Genomic DNA, 12,827 nt, shown 5'->3' on the forward strand with positions numbered 1-12,827 from the left:
CCACAGGACCACAGGGCTGAGTCCAATATATTTTTATGTTATTTGGGTTATGGTCCCTTTAGGGCAATGTTCCCCAACCCTGTCCTCAAGGCCCACCAACAGTGCATGTTTTGTGGAAATCCACGCAGGTAGTTAAGCAGCTCTGCTGAGACACTAATTACTCCACCTGTGCAGGTTTGTGGTTTCTTGCAAAACATGTACTGTTGGTGAGCCTTGAGGACAGGGTTGGGAAACTCTGCTTTAGGGTACGTTTTCACTAGAAGCATGTGAATTTGCATGCTATTTTTTGGACGTGTAATCATATACAAATGTGAATTTGCATGTGTATGTGTCTGTTTTTTACATGCAAATTTGCTTGTTCAGTTGCTAATTTTTTCAGTGTTTTGTTTTGGTTCTATTGACATACACAAAATCGCACCCCAAAATGCATGCAAAATCACAAAATCGACATGCAGTGTTCGAAAAATTGTAGCACTGCTGTGCAGATTTTTCCTGGGTGGGAATTTTGCATCCCATTTAAATGCATTGCCATGCAAAGTCATGTGCTGAAAAAAAAAACATGAATTCACACCCAGTGAAAATGAGCCCTTAAAGAGACTCAGAGATGAATAAAATAATAGATTTATACATACCTGGGGCTTCCTCCAGCCCCATCCACATGGATCGCTCCCGCGCCGCCGTCCTCAGCCTTCTGTATCGCCGGTACCGGGTCTTGTAACCGGCCAGTCGCGGCCAGTTTTACGCATGCACTGCACTTGCGTCGACTGGTCCTGACTAGCCAAAGTTACGGGACCCGGTCCCGGCGATACAGAAGGCTGAGGACAGCGGTGTGGGAGCGATCCAAGCGGATGGGGCTGGAGGAAGCCCCAGGTATGTATAAATCTATTATTTTATTCATCTCTGAGTCTCTTTAAAGAGACTCTGAAGCGAGAATAAATCTCGCTTCAGAGCTCAAAGTTAGCAGGGGCACGCGTGCCCCTGCTAAACCGCCGCTAAACGGGGGTCCCTTCACCCCCAAACCCCCCACTGCAACACTTGGTCGCAGACTTGGTCGCTCCTGGAGGCAGGGCTAACCGCCGCAGCCCTGCCTCCAGTCGCGTCTATCAGCGGCGCATCGCCGCCTCTCCCCCGCCCCTCTCGGTGAAGGAAGACTGAGAGGGGCGGGGGAGAGGCGGAGATACATGCTGACAGACGCGCGTGGGGCAGGGCTGCGGTGGTTAGCCCTGCCCCAACCAGGAAGCGCTCCCCCGCTGCACCGAGGGGGTGTGGGGGATCAGGGACCCCTGTTAAGCTGTGGGATAGCGGCGGTTTAGCAGGGGCACACATGCCCCTGCTATTTATGAGGTCTGAAGCGAGATTTATTCTCGCTTCAGACTCTCTTTAAGGCAGTATGTGCCAAGGTAGGAATAACTGGCAGTTACAGTTGTTTTCAGCTTATTACTCAGGGCCTGGACTCACACACACTGTGCATAAGCATTGATAATTAGCTAATATAAAATACATCATTGTAAAGTACCCGGTCAGGAGCCCTTCCATGACATCACTGACCGCTGACAACCGCAGCTGTAAACTGCAATTTGCTTAGAAATGTGTCTGTGCCCCACCCACATGCTGAATGAACAGTCAGCATGATTATCCAATCCAACCAGCAACAGCAGCCTCTCACAGAAATTCTGCCAGACTAGGAGGGTCACCTGGAAAGGAACAGCCATCTTAATTTAATCAATTAAGAAAACATTTTATTTATTTTACATCAGATGCACTGTATCAATCCCTTTGTTGTAATAGCATCACACTCCTCACCTATGGCTGGAAAGATTGGGGATCGGTGGCTTCATGTAAATGCTACTGAACAAACAGTTACTTGCATTCTGTAGTCATGTGACAAGGAAGAGGTTAACCTGACAGATGCAAGTTAAAAGGAACCTAAGGTGAGAGGTATATGGAGGCTGACATTTATTTTCTTTTGGAAAATACTAGTTGCCTGGCAGTCCTGATGATCTTACTGGCACCAGTAGTGTCTGAATCACAAACCTGAAAAAAGATGAGCCTAATCCAGTTAGACTTCAGTCAGAGACATGTTATCTGCATGCTCAGGGTCTATAATTGGCAAGACAGTCAGGCAATATGCAATGTTTGCATTTTGGCTGGTTAGTGCAGTGGTTAAGGCCTCTGCCTCTGACTGTTCAGTAAAGCCTGCACCCATTCAGTAGGAGACCTTGGGCAAAACGCCCTTACTCTACTACTGCATATAGAGCACCCCATAATGGCTCTAACTCTGGCGCTTTGAGTCCGCCGGGAGAAAAGTGCAATATAAATGTTATGTCCTGTCCATATCTAAACGGAAATAAATATATCAGTCTCCATAGTCCTCTCACTTCAGAATCCCTTTAAATGTCACAGAATGAACACCTTGCGTGGCAAGGGTGACCCATTAGGGCATCTCTATAAATTAGAATATCACCTAAAAGTTGGGTTGATTTTAGTAATTAATTTAAAAAAGTGAGACTCATATATTACATAGATGCATTACACAAAGGGTTATATATTTCAAGCATTTTTTCATTGTCCTGATCATAGCCTACAGGTAATGGAAACATAAGATTCAGCAAATTAATTTATTACATATGACCAATAAAATAAAATTATTTTGAACACAGAAATGTTGACCTACTGAAAAGTATGTCCAGGTACACACTCAATACTTGTTCAGGGCACCTTTTGCATGAATTAGTGCTTCAGTGCTGCATGGTATGGAGGCAATCAGTCTATGGCCCTGCCGAGGTGTTATGGAAGCCCAGGATGCTTTGATAGCAGCCTTCAGCTTGTCTGTATTTCTGGGTCTGGTGTCACCCATCTTCCTCTTGACAATACGCCATAGATTCTGTATGGGGTGTTGGTCAGGCGAGATTGCTGGCACAGTGATATCATGTTCATTAAACCAGGTATTGCTGCTTTTGGCAGTGTGGGCAGCTGCCAAGTCCTGCTTGGAAATGAAATCAGTGTTTCCATAAAGCTTGTCAGCAAATGGAAGCATAAAGTGCTATACAATTCCCTGGTAGATGGCTGTGCTGACTTTGGACTTGATAAAATATAGTGGACCAACACCAGCAGACAACATGGCTCCCCAAATCACTGACTGTGGAGACTTCACACTGGACCTCATGCAACTTGTATTCTGTGCCTGTTCACTCTTCCTCCAGACTCTGGGGCCTTGATTTCCAAAAGAACTGATACATTTACTTTCTTCTGAAAAGAGAACTCTGGACCTCCAAGCAGCAGTCCATTCCATTTTCTCTTTAGCTCAGGTGACATCGTTGGTTCAGGAGTGACTTGACAAAAGGATTGTGGCAGTTGTAGCACATGTCCCAGATATGTCCGACTCAAGCTAGTCTGCAATATTGAACTTTTTCACAATAATATAATTTTCTGAGATACTGAATCTTAGTTTTTCATTAGCTATAAGCCATGATCTGCAAAATAATAATAAATGAAACATTTTTTTTTAAATAGATCACTGTTTGTAATAAATCTGCATAATATATGCATTTTGCTTTTTTAAATTAATTATGGAAATAAATTGACTTTTCAATGATATTCTAATTTGAGAGGCACTAATATATGTACTATATACCGGTATATAAAATTATCATGATTTCTTTTTAGATTTATTTCAATCTTTGAACGTTTATTTCCCCCCACATATTTCAGACATCCCTTGTGGCCAGTAAAAGAAAATTACCCATGGAACCATGATAACATCTTACTTCCTCTCTGTGTCATGCGAAAGTTCTTTGTTTAGTTTGATGGCTAATTTTTGTTTATCTGGAACATCTTTTTTCTTTATTTGACTTTTCATCTTTCACATGAAATGAACAGAAAACAATGCTTAAAAGAGGAACAGGAAATTTAGGGAGGAGTTCTGGTTGACAAAAAGTTTTTGAACATAAAATGGAACTTAGGGTTGTTTCTCAAGCACGTTCTTAGGGGTAATATCGGATTCCTGGAAAGGAGAAAGAGAGGTCTTTGCAACTGAGGATGTGCTTTCTTAGGCTTATGGGGAGTCAAAAGTGACCCTGTGCCTGCACAAACTTCCTGTCCATTTCTGTACCCCACCAGATGTGCTTTACCATAGAAAACTGAAAAGTGAATTCCATGAAGATAGAAAGTAATGATGTCCAGCACGAACCTGCGTCATATTAACTTTATTTAAGTTTCACAAAGACGGTGGCGTGCAGCAAACCCCTAGGGCGCCCCTGGCAGGAGGAGACAGTACCGAACAGCTACACCAGCAATGGATATCAGCACTCAGTTTTTCAAAAATCACGCTGCTTTTTGTGCTATGTCTTCACAATGGTACCGACAATTGTTTTGGGGGCCTTACAGGGTGCACCTTTATCAAGGCATGTGGTTACGCAGCTGACAGCTGTTTTGTGTACAAAAACGCTTCGAACAGGACAGTCAGGCAACTGGTATTGTTTAAAAGTAAATAATTATGGCAGCCGTCATATCTTTCTCACTTCAGATTCCATTTAAAGGGGCAAGGAGGTGGGCCCAGACGGCTCTCTAGAAAAGCCACAATTTGCAGGTCTGTGCTTCAGAAAAATGATTGGGGAAGGTACTCCTCAGCAGGTACTTTTAAGTGTTTTTCTGGACTTCAGGTGTTCAAGGAGCTTACATACTTATAAAAACAATCTATAGAGGACTAGGAAAATAGTGGGACATTCTAGACACAGTCAATTCACTAAGCTTTATCGAACACTTTATCGAACGTTTGATAATTTACCTCATGAGTAAAATCTAATTTTGAATGCACTAAGGTGTTATCAAACAAACAAACAAACACAGAACACTTATATCGCGCTTTTCTCCTGGCGGACTCAAAGCGCCAGAGCTGCAGCCACTAGGACGCGCTCTATAGGCAGTAGCAGTGTTAAGGAGACTAGCCAAAGGTCTCCTACTGAATAGGTGCTGGCTTACTGAACAGGCAAAGCCGAGATTTGAACCCTGGTCTCCTGTGTCAGAGGCAGAGCCCTTAACCATTACTCCATTCAGCCACTATGTTATAGATTTATCGAATGTTTTATCAATAAAATGTTCAGTACATCTATAACACTTTAGTGAATTCAAAATTAGAGTTTAGGTAAATTATCAAACCTTCGATAGATAAAGTGTTTGATAAAGCTTAGTGAATTTGAGGCTATTGGGCTTGATTCATTATTCTTAGCGAGATGAAGCAAGTTATATGATCTTAGCCCTAATGATATTAGTGCAAGTTTATTACAGAGTGGGTACGCTATGCGCGCTGCAAACAGCATACCGTGCACTCCTCAGCAAAGGCCGCTCCTTATGAAGTCCCACGCGATAGTGATGGCCGCTACTACATGAATTAACATAGTAGCGGCTGCGCTCGTAAAGTATCGCGGTAATGATACGGCACTATCAGGGACTTCACAAGGAGCGGCCGTTGCTAAGGAGCGCACGGTATGCTGCCTGTAGATCATTTAACTTGCGCTGCTTCAGTGCACTAAGAATAATGATTTGAGCCCATTGAAGATAAACATCTCCCTATGCATCTGTTGGAGACAGATATACCTAGTCATAGAGGCACTGCTGCTATGATCATGTATCATCATAATCAGCATCATACAGCCAGCTATGCAGGTTTAACTAACATGGTGGCACCCAGTAATGTAAAGAGTAAATGAAGCACATATGTCGGAGGCATGAAACCTTCAAGTCATTAAAGCCCGCTTTCCTCCAGAGTAGGGAGTTGAACGTATGAAGATAAATTGTTTTTCCACAAATGTCAAAGACCTGCATCTCTAATTTTATCCAGACGCTGGAATCCCCTCGCTCCCCGGCAGGTGCGGCCCTCAGTAATGGCTCACTAATGAGCTGACTGCTTTACCTTAATTAAGGGCTGTCTGTATTCTGCTCGTCTGACAAACTATTTCTTGGACATATAAGGCCCCGTTCACACTTGCGGTTCTCTGCCAAACGGACCGGATGACCTGACCGGATCCGGACCGGATCCGGATCGGAACCGTACGGTTCTGATCCAGATCCGATCCGGATCCGGTCAGTTTGCATCAGGTGTTCATTAGGATGCGATCCGGATTCGTTTGGCAAAAGATAGTAGAAATAGAATAAAAATGTTGGGGTCTGGGAGGTCAGCAGAAGGTGGACCTGTGGAATCAGGCCCTCCGCTGTTTAGCACTCACCTCCACCTCCGACATACTGCCAACATCTCCAGCACGTTTAAAGTCACTGCTGCTCCACTCCAAAATGCTTGCCCATGTGTCCCCATCCAAAATCGCCGCTACAATACGCATAGGAAGTGGGGTAGAACATCCGGATTTTATAGCCAGTGTGTTGTGCGCTCTCCGGTTCTCATTGGTTTGTATTGGCCGGATGGTGCAGTCCGGCTCCGCTCCGGATACGTCTGCCGGAGGAGCCGGACCAAAAAATAGCGCATGTTGGGTCTTATGCCGGATCCGGTCCGGACGAAACGGACGCATGTGAACGGACGCATAGACTTTCATTGCTATGCCGTGCGTCCGTTCCGTCCGTTCCGCATGCGGTCCGGCACGGCGATTCCGGACGGCGACCGCTAATGTGAACCGGGCCTTACACACGCTTGAAAAGATTAAAGTCTGCTTTTAAATAGGTTATCCAAAATTAAAGAAATAGCTGGACATGTTTTTCTTTTCTAGAAGATGTTTCATCGTTCCACTGCAGAGTAAGTTCTGCGATCCTGATGAGGAGATACCTAGAAGATCATCTTTACTATCATGCAGAAACAGTCATTTGTGAAGATGAGTTTCAGCAGTGGTAAGCTAGACATCTCTCTGTTCAGCCTGCTGTTTGATTTGAAACGTTTTCTGGTGAAAGAAGTCGTATAAAAGATCATCTTCCTGCCACTCCATGCACGATTGTGCCAGATTGAAATAGTACAAAGGGGGGTATTGTAAAGTTTTAATTGTCACCTGAAAGTTATTATGGTATATTGAGGAAATTATGTCAGTATCATCATTGGTACCTAAGTGCATGGTGTTGAGAAAATCAGCTCATTGTATTCTTAATATCTTTTACAGATTATCTCAGTAGTGACTGAAGTGTGAGATGGAGAAGATTGAGACTCATGGGCCCATACGCAATTCACTTTTTCACCTAAGTTTTCTCATAGGAGATAATTTTTCATCTCTGATTTAAAATAACTTTCCAACACTTTTCAACTAAAAAAGTACCAATAAGTAGGTGAAAACCGATATCAAATTTTTTTTGAGTGTTTTCTTGCTTTCTGGTGGCTTAAAAGGCATTTTATTAACAAGTTTAAAAATATCACCTAGGACAAAACTCAGGAGAAAAAGGGAATTGCATATGGCCCATAGTGTGATAAATTTCCTGCATTTGAAGGGCAACAGTGCCCGGCAAATTCATGATGAGATGACGGCAGTTATTGGAAATGATTGCCCACCTTATTAACAATATTATGAAGTGGAAAAGGAATTTCCAAAGTGGTCACATGTCTCTCACCAAGACCTGGAAGACCATCATTGATAGACGATGTGGCCACATTGAAGATAGTGGAGTGTTAAATCCTGGAAGACACACACACAACCATCCAAATGATCATGAATGAAACTGGCCTGTTATGGTAGTATGTGACAAATTATTCACGACAAACTATACATGTCTAAGGTGTCTGCACATTGGGTTCCACGTTGGCTAACCAATTTTCCATAAACAAACAAGGCGTGACCTTTCAAGACAGATGTTCAAGCAAGTTGGAAGTGGATGGATATTTATTTTCTGGTTGGGCACCATTACCTTAAAGAGAGTCTGAAGCGAGAATAAATCTCGCTTCAGAGCTCATAGATAGCAGGGGCATGTGTGCCCCTGCTAAAACGCCGCTATCCCGCGGCTTAACGGGGGTCCCTTCACCCCCAAATCCCCTCGGTGCAGCGGGGAAGCGCTTCCTGGTTGGGGCAGGGCTAACCGCCGCAGCCCTGCCCCACACGCGTCTGTCAGCGCGTATCTCCGCCTCTCCCCCGCCCCTCTCAGTCTTCCTTCACTGAGAGGGGCGGGGGAGAGGCGGCGATGCGCCGCTGATAGACGCGACTGGAGACAGGGCTGCAGCCATTAGCCCTGCCTCCAGGAACGACTCTATCTACGACCAAGTATTGCAGGGGTGGGTTTGGGGGTGAAGGGACCCCCGTTTAGCGGCGCGATAGCGGCGGTTTAGCAGAGGCACACGTGCCCCTGCTAACTATGAGCTCTGAAGTGAGATTTATTCTCGCTTCAGAGTCTCTTTAAAGAAGCAGGAACTTCATCACTGCAAGGCCAAGTCTATTCAATCTCACACTTTAATCACTTCTGACACAATCTGTAAAAGGATACAGTGAGCTGATTTTCAACATCATTCACTTCGGGACCAATAATGATACTGGCAAATTTCATTAATATACCATAATAACTTTAAGGTGATAATTAAAACTTTATGATACCCCCTCGTATCTGTGATGGTGCATCCCAATCATCATAAAACCAGAGGACAATAGGGCAGCTCCAACTGGTTTTTGCTCTAGAAGACATTTCGTCTCGCCTTCTTTAGTTCTACTAAGTAAAGAAGATTCTGTAGGCATTTTAGAAGGATGGGAAATCCATTTACCTCAGCCAGCAGTCTAAGGCTAGGTTTACATAAATGTGCTCTGCCACCGCATCCATTGCTGGACAGATTCTGTGCCTTTCTCAGTGTAATGGCAATGGATCCACTATGTGCTGAAAATGCATACAGCAGTGCGTTGTGTCCTGCCACAGACGCAATTAGTATTACATTGTATTGGTATCACATCTGACCTGGAACCAATGCACTGATGCAGCGCATTTCCTGTAAACCTTGATTCACTAAGACCTGTTCTGTAAAAATTTCATGTGAGGTAAATCACCTCATGTAGAAAAACAAAAACATTTTCAGTATTCATAAGGGTCCATTTCCACTGCTGCGGAAATCGGGCCGTATCCGCAGAGTTTCTCCGCAAACAAATTATGCGAGGAAACTCTGCCATAGGGGATAATGCTGTCGCCGTCGGAATTGCTTTCCTTAGAGATTTGGCCAACATTGCAGCATTTTTTGTGTGCGGGCGGCAGTGAATCCCATAGCTGTGCATGGCACGGCTTCTGGAATTCCTACTTCCTACTCACAGACCAGGAAGTTCCGCCGCGTGTCTCGCAGCCGTGTGTGGCGGCTAGTGGAATCGGGCCCTTAAGATTTCACAAATATAAGTTTGGTCAATTATAGAAAAACATTGCTTAAATTCAATACGACCTGTTCGGTAAACAGTATAAATCTAACCAACTGTGGAGTAGGTCTGGCAGCAAGCTGTGTTCTGCTACAAGAATATTCGCCCACTTCTGTGCTGTGATAGCATTACAATAGTATGAGGCATCCCTTTGAACCTGCACGTCCCCTTCTAGTCCCTCTGAATCTGCGTATCAGTCTTTTTTTAACATTTTAATAGACTAAGTTTAGATGAACTTTAACTAAACATAAAATACATCATGCTTGGATGATTTCACCAGTTGCTCCTCGGCACCTTGGAGCAGGAATCTAAAGGGTAAAAATCTAAAGGGCCGCAGGGGAAACCTCTTCTGTTCCGGCTCTCTTCTCTGCTGCCTGACAGCGAGAAACTTCTAGTCCCCTCCCCGCAACAGGATAGCACCAATAGAGGGATTAGCAGGACTGGGTGGCTCCTCCTATTGGCTGTCTCCTTTCTCTGTAACATTTTATAGAATCCAGATTGTTTAACCACAGCTCAAAGCTAGAGATAAATGATCTCACTTGTTTTTAACAAAGGCTCTGATCTTTCTGGATTGACATTTCTAGATGTTTATTGAGGCGTTTACTGCACAAGCTGGTAATTTACCTCACTGGTCAGTAATTTAAGCTTGCCATGAGGTAACAGCCAGTGAATTCTAATTTGATAAAATGTTCAATAAAATCAGCTGTTTTTAGTGAATTCAAGCCCAATATCTGTAGTGATGCAGTGCAAAGGACTTGGTGTGGAAAGACGCTTAAACGTTACCAATACTCAGTTTATGTTGTCTTTGGCGAGACAGGCAAAAATGGTTCAGGAAATTTGGGGTGCAGAAGGCGCCTCCATAGGCCATAATGTGAGTTATGGCTACATTGGTGCTGAGTCAGTAATTCAGGTGCCATAATTACTATAGAAACAGTGTAATTTGGCCAGAGCCCATGACGGCCTGGAGGGGGAATAGTAATTAACGCCGCCACAACATTTGCAGGAGCAGGGTGAGATGTTTTTTGGCGCTTTAATTACATTTACACATTTTTGTTGTCTGGCTACAGGGCCGGGCCAAGGCATAGGCTGGAGAGGCTCCAGCCTCAGGGCGCAGTGTAGGAGGGGGCGCACAATTCATTCAGTTGTCATTCTTAATGGTGTATGAAGCAGAAATAAATAAGAAAAGGGGATACATAGCAGTGACTGCAAGCCAGATAACTAGATATTAAGGTGTTGGGGAGGTTGTGGGCCCTGTGGCCCTTTTAGTCTAATAGCAATTAGTGTGTGACAACTGGGGTGGGAGGGGTGGAGGGGCGCACTTTGGTGTCTCAGCCTTGGGTGCTGGAGGACCTTGTCCCTGCTCTGTCTGGCTATATAGTAGACAAATTCTATAGTAAACAAATTCCAGCACCAAAAAAAAAGATACTGATAACCCTCCAATAGGCTGGCATGGCATTGTTTATTACCGACCACCAACAACATTAAAAGCAAACCTGAACTGAAAATTAAAGGTCAGAATAAACATACACACATCATACTTACCTCCTGTGTAGCCTACTCATCAATCTCTTTCTATTCTCCATCATCCTGTTTGTCCACTGTGATCAATGCAATTCTCCGTCCTCCATTTTCCGTCCTCATAACAGCTTCCAGGTCAGCACACTGTTAAACTGTAATATCGCCCACTTGAGCCATAGGGAAACATGAACATTACCTTGCTCATCAGTTGTCCTTGTAGTTATAACTGACCAGGGGAGCCTATAGGCATAGGCAGTACAGGCCATTGTCTGGAGTGGCATCGGTCCTGGGGGCGCCATGTTATTGGATTAAGCCACCCCCCCTCGACAAAAGCCACACCCCCTGACTAAGCCACACCTCCACGGGCGTTCAATTACTTGCTTCTGCTGCATCTGCTTAGCGTAAGTTGCAGGCAGCTGCCACTGTGTCCCTCTGTGCCTTGTACATCTTTTCCCCCCTTTGTGCCTCCTTCTGTCCCTTTTGTGCCTCCTTCTGTCTCCTTGTGCCTCCTTCAGTCCCTTGTGCCATGTCTGACCCCTGTTTGTCCTTCTGTCTCCCTTTGTGCCTCCTTCTGTCTCCATGTGCCTCCTTCAGTCCCCCTGTGCCACCTCTGCCTCCTTCTGTCCCCATGTGCCTCCATATGTCCCCTTGTGCCTTTCGTCGCCCCCCTGTGCTACCTCTGCCCTCCTGTTCCTATTTCAGTCCCACTCTCCCTCCTTCTGTCCTCATGTGCCTCCTTCTGTCTCCCTTTATGCCTCTTCAGTCCCCATGTGCCACCTCTGTCCCCTGCGGTTCCTTCTGTGCCCCTTTGTGCCTCCTTCTGTATCCCTGTGCCTCCTTACACCCCCCCTCTGCCTTCTTCTGTCACCATTTTGTGCCTCCTTCTGTCTCCCTTTATGCATCCTTCTTTTCCCCTTTGTGCCTCCTACTGTCTTCCTGTGCCTCCTTCTGCCCCCTTTGTGATTTTTTCTGTCCCCCATCATGCCTTCTTCTGCCCCCTTTGTGTCTCTTTCTGTCCTCTGTGTGCCTCCTTCAGTCCCCTTGTGCCCTTTTCTTTCCTCCTGTGCCTCCTTTTGTCCCCCTTTGTGCCTCAATCTGTCAGCCATTGTGCCTCCTTCTGCCCCACTTTGTGCCTCCTTCTGTCCTGTGTGCCTCTTTCAGTCCCCCTATGCCTCCTTCTGTCGTTTTTTGTTCCTCCTTCTGGCCCTCATGCCTTCTTCTGTCCCCCTGTACTGCCCGCTTCCCCATCTGTGTACCTCTTTCTGTCCTTCTGTGCCTCCTTCTGTCCTCCTTTGTGTCTCCTTTTGTTGCCCATTGTGTCTCCTTCTGTCCCCCTGTGTGCCTCCTTCTGTTCCCTTGTGCCTCCTTCTGTCCTCATTTGTGACTTCTTCTGACCCTCATGCCTCCTTCTGTTCCTCTATGCCTTCCTATGTCACCCTATGTGCCTTATTCAGTACCCCTGTGCCTCCTTCTGTCCCCCTTTGTGCCTCATGAAAGTGGAGCCCAGCCTATGTGTATTTTTTGGTGAAACGCTGCTGTAGTAAGTGTAATTTCTGGTGAAATGCTGTTGCATTACGATTATTTTCAGGTGAAACACTGGCGCATTATGATTATTTTTTTGGTGAAACACTGCCGCATTCCGATTATTTTCACATGGGGAGGGCACCACGGGTGGGGGCGTGCGTAGTGGCCGCCACGTGGGAGGGGGGGGGGCACAGGCTTTCTAGCCTGGAGTGACAAAATGGCTAGAGGTGCCCCTGTAACTGACAACAACTGATAAGATTTGGTCAGAAATGGAAGGAACTGACAGTGAGAGGAACTGACAGTGAGAGGAACTGACAGTGAGGTAAGGAGAGGAACTGACAGTGAGGTAAGGATGTAATATTGTTTGCAGGTTCATCATATGCTTATTTTAAATAGTTTTACTCGGTTCAAGTTCACTTTAAAGATTAAATGGTTTAGCCCTATTTTTTACAAAGCGTACCAGGATTTTAAGCATTGCTA

The sequence above is a fragment of the Hyperolius riggenbachi genome, chromosome 7, assembly GCF_040937935.1.
Source record: "Hyperolius riggenbachi isolate aHypRig1 chromosome 7, aHypRig1.pri, whole genome shotgun sequence".
In the NCBI taxonomy this organism is placed as follows: Eukaryota; Metazoa; Chordata; class Amphibia; order Anura; family Hyperoliidae; genus Hyperolius; species Hyperolius riggenbachi.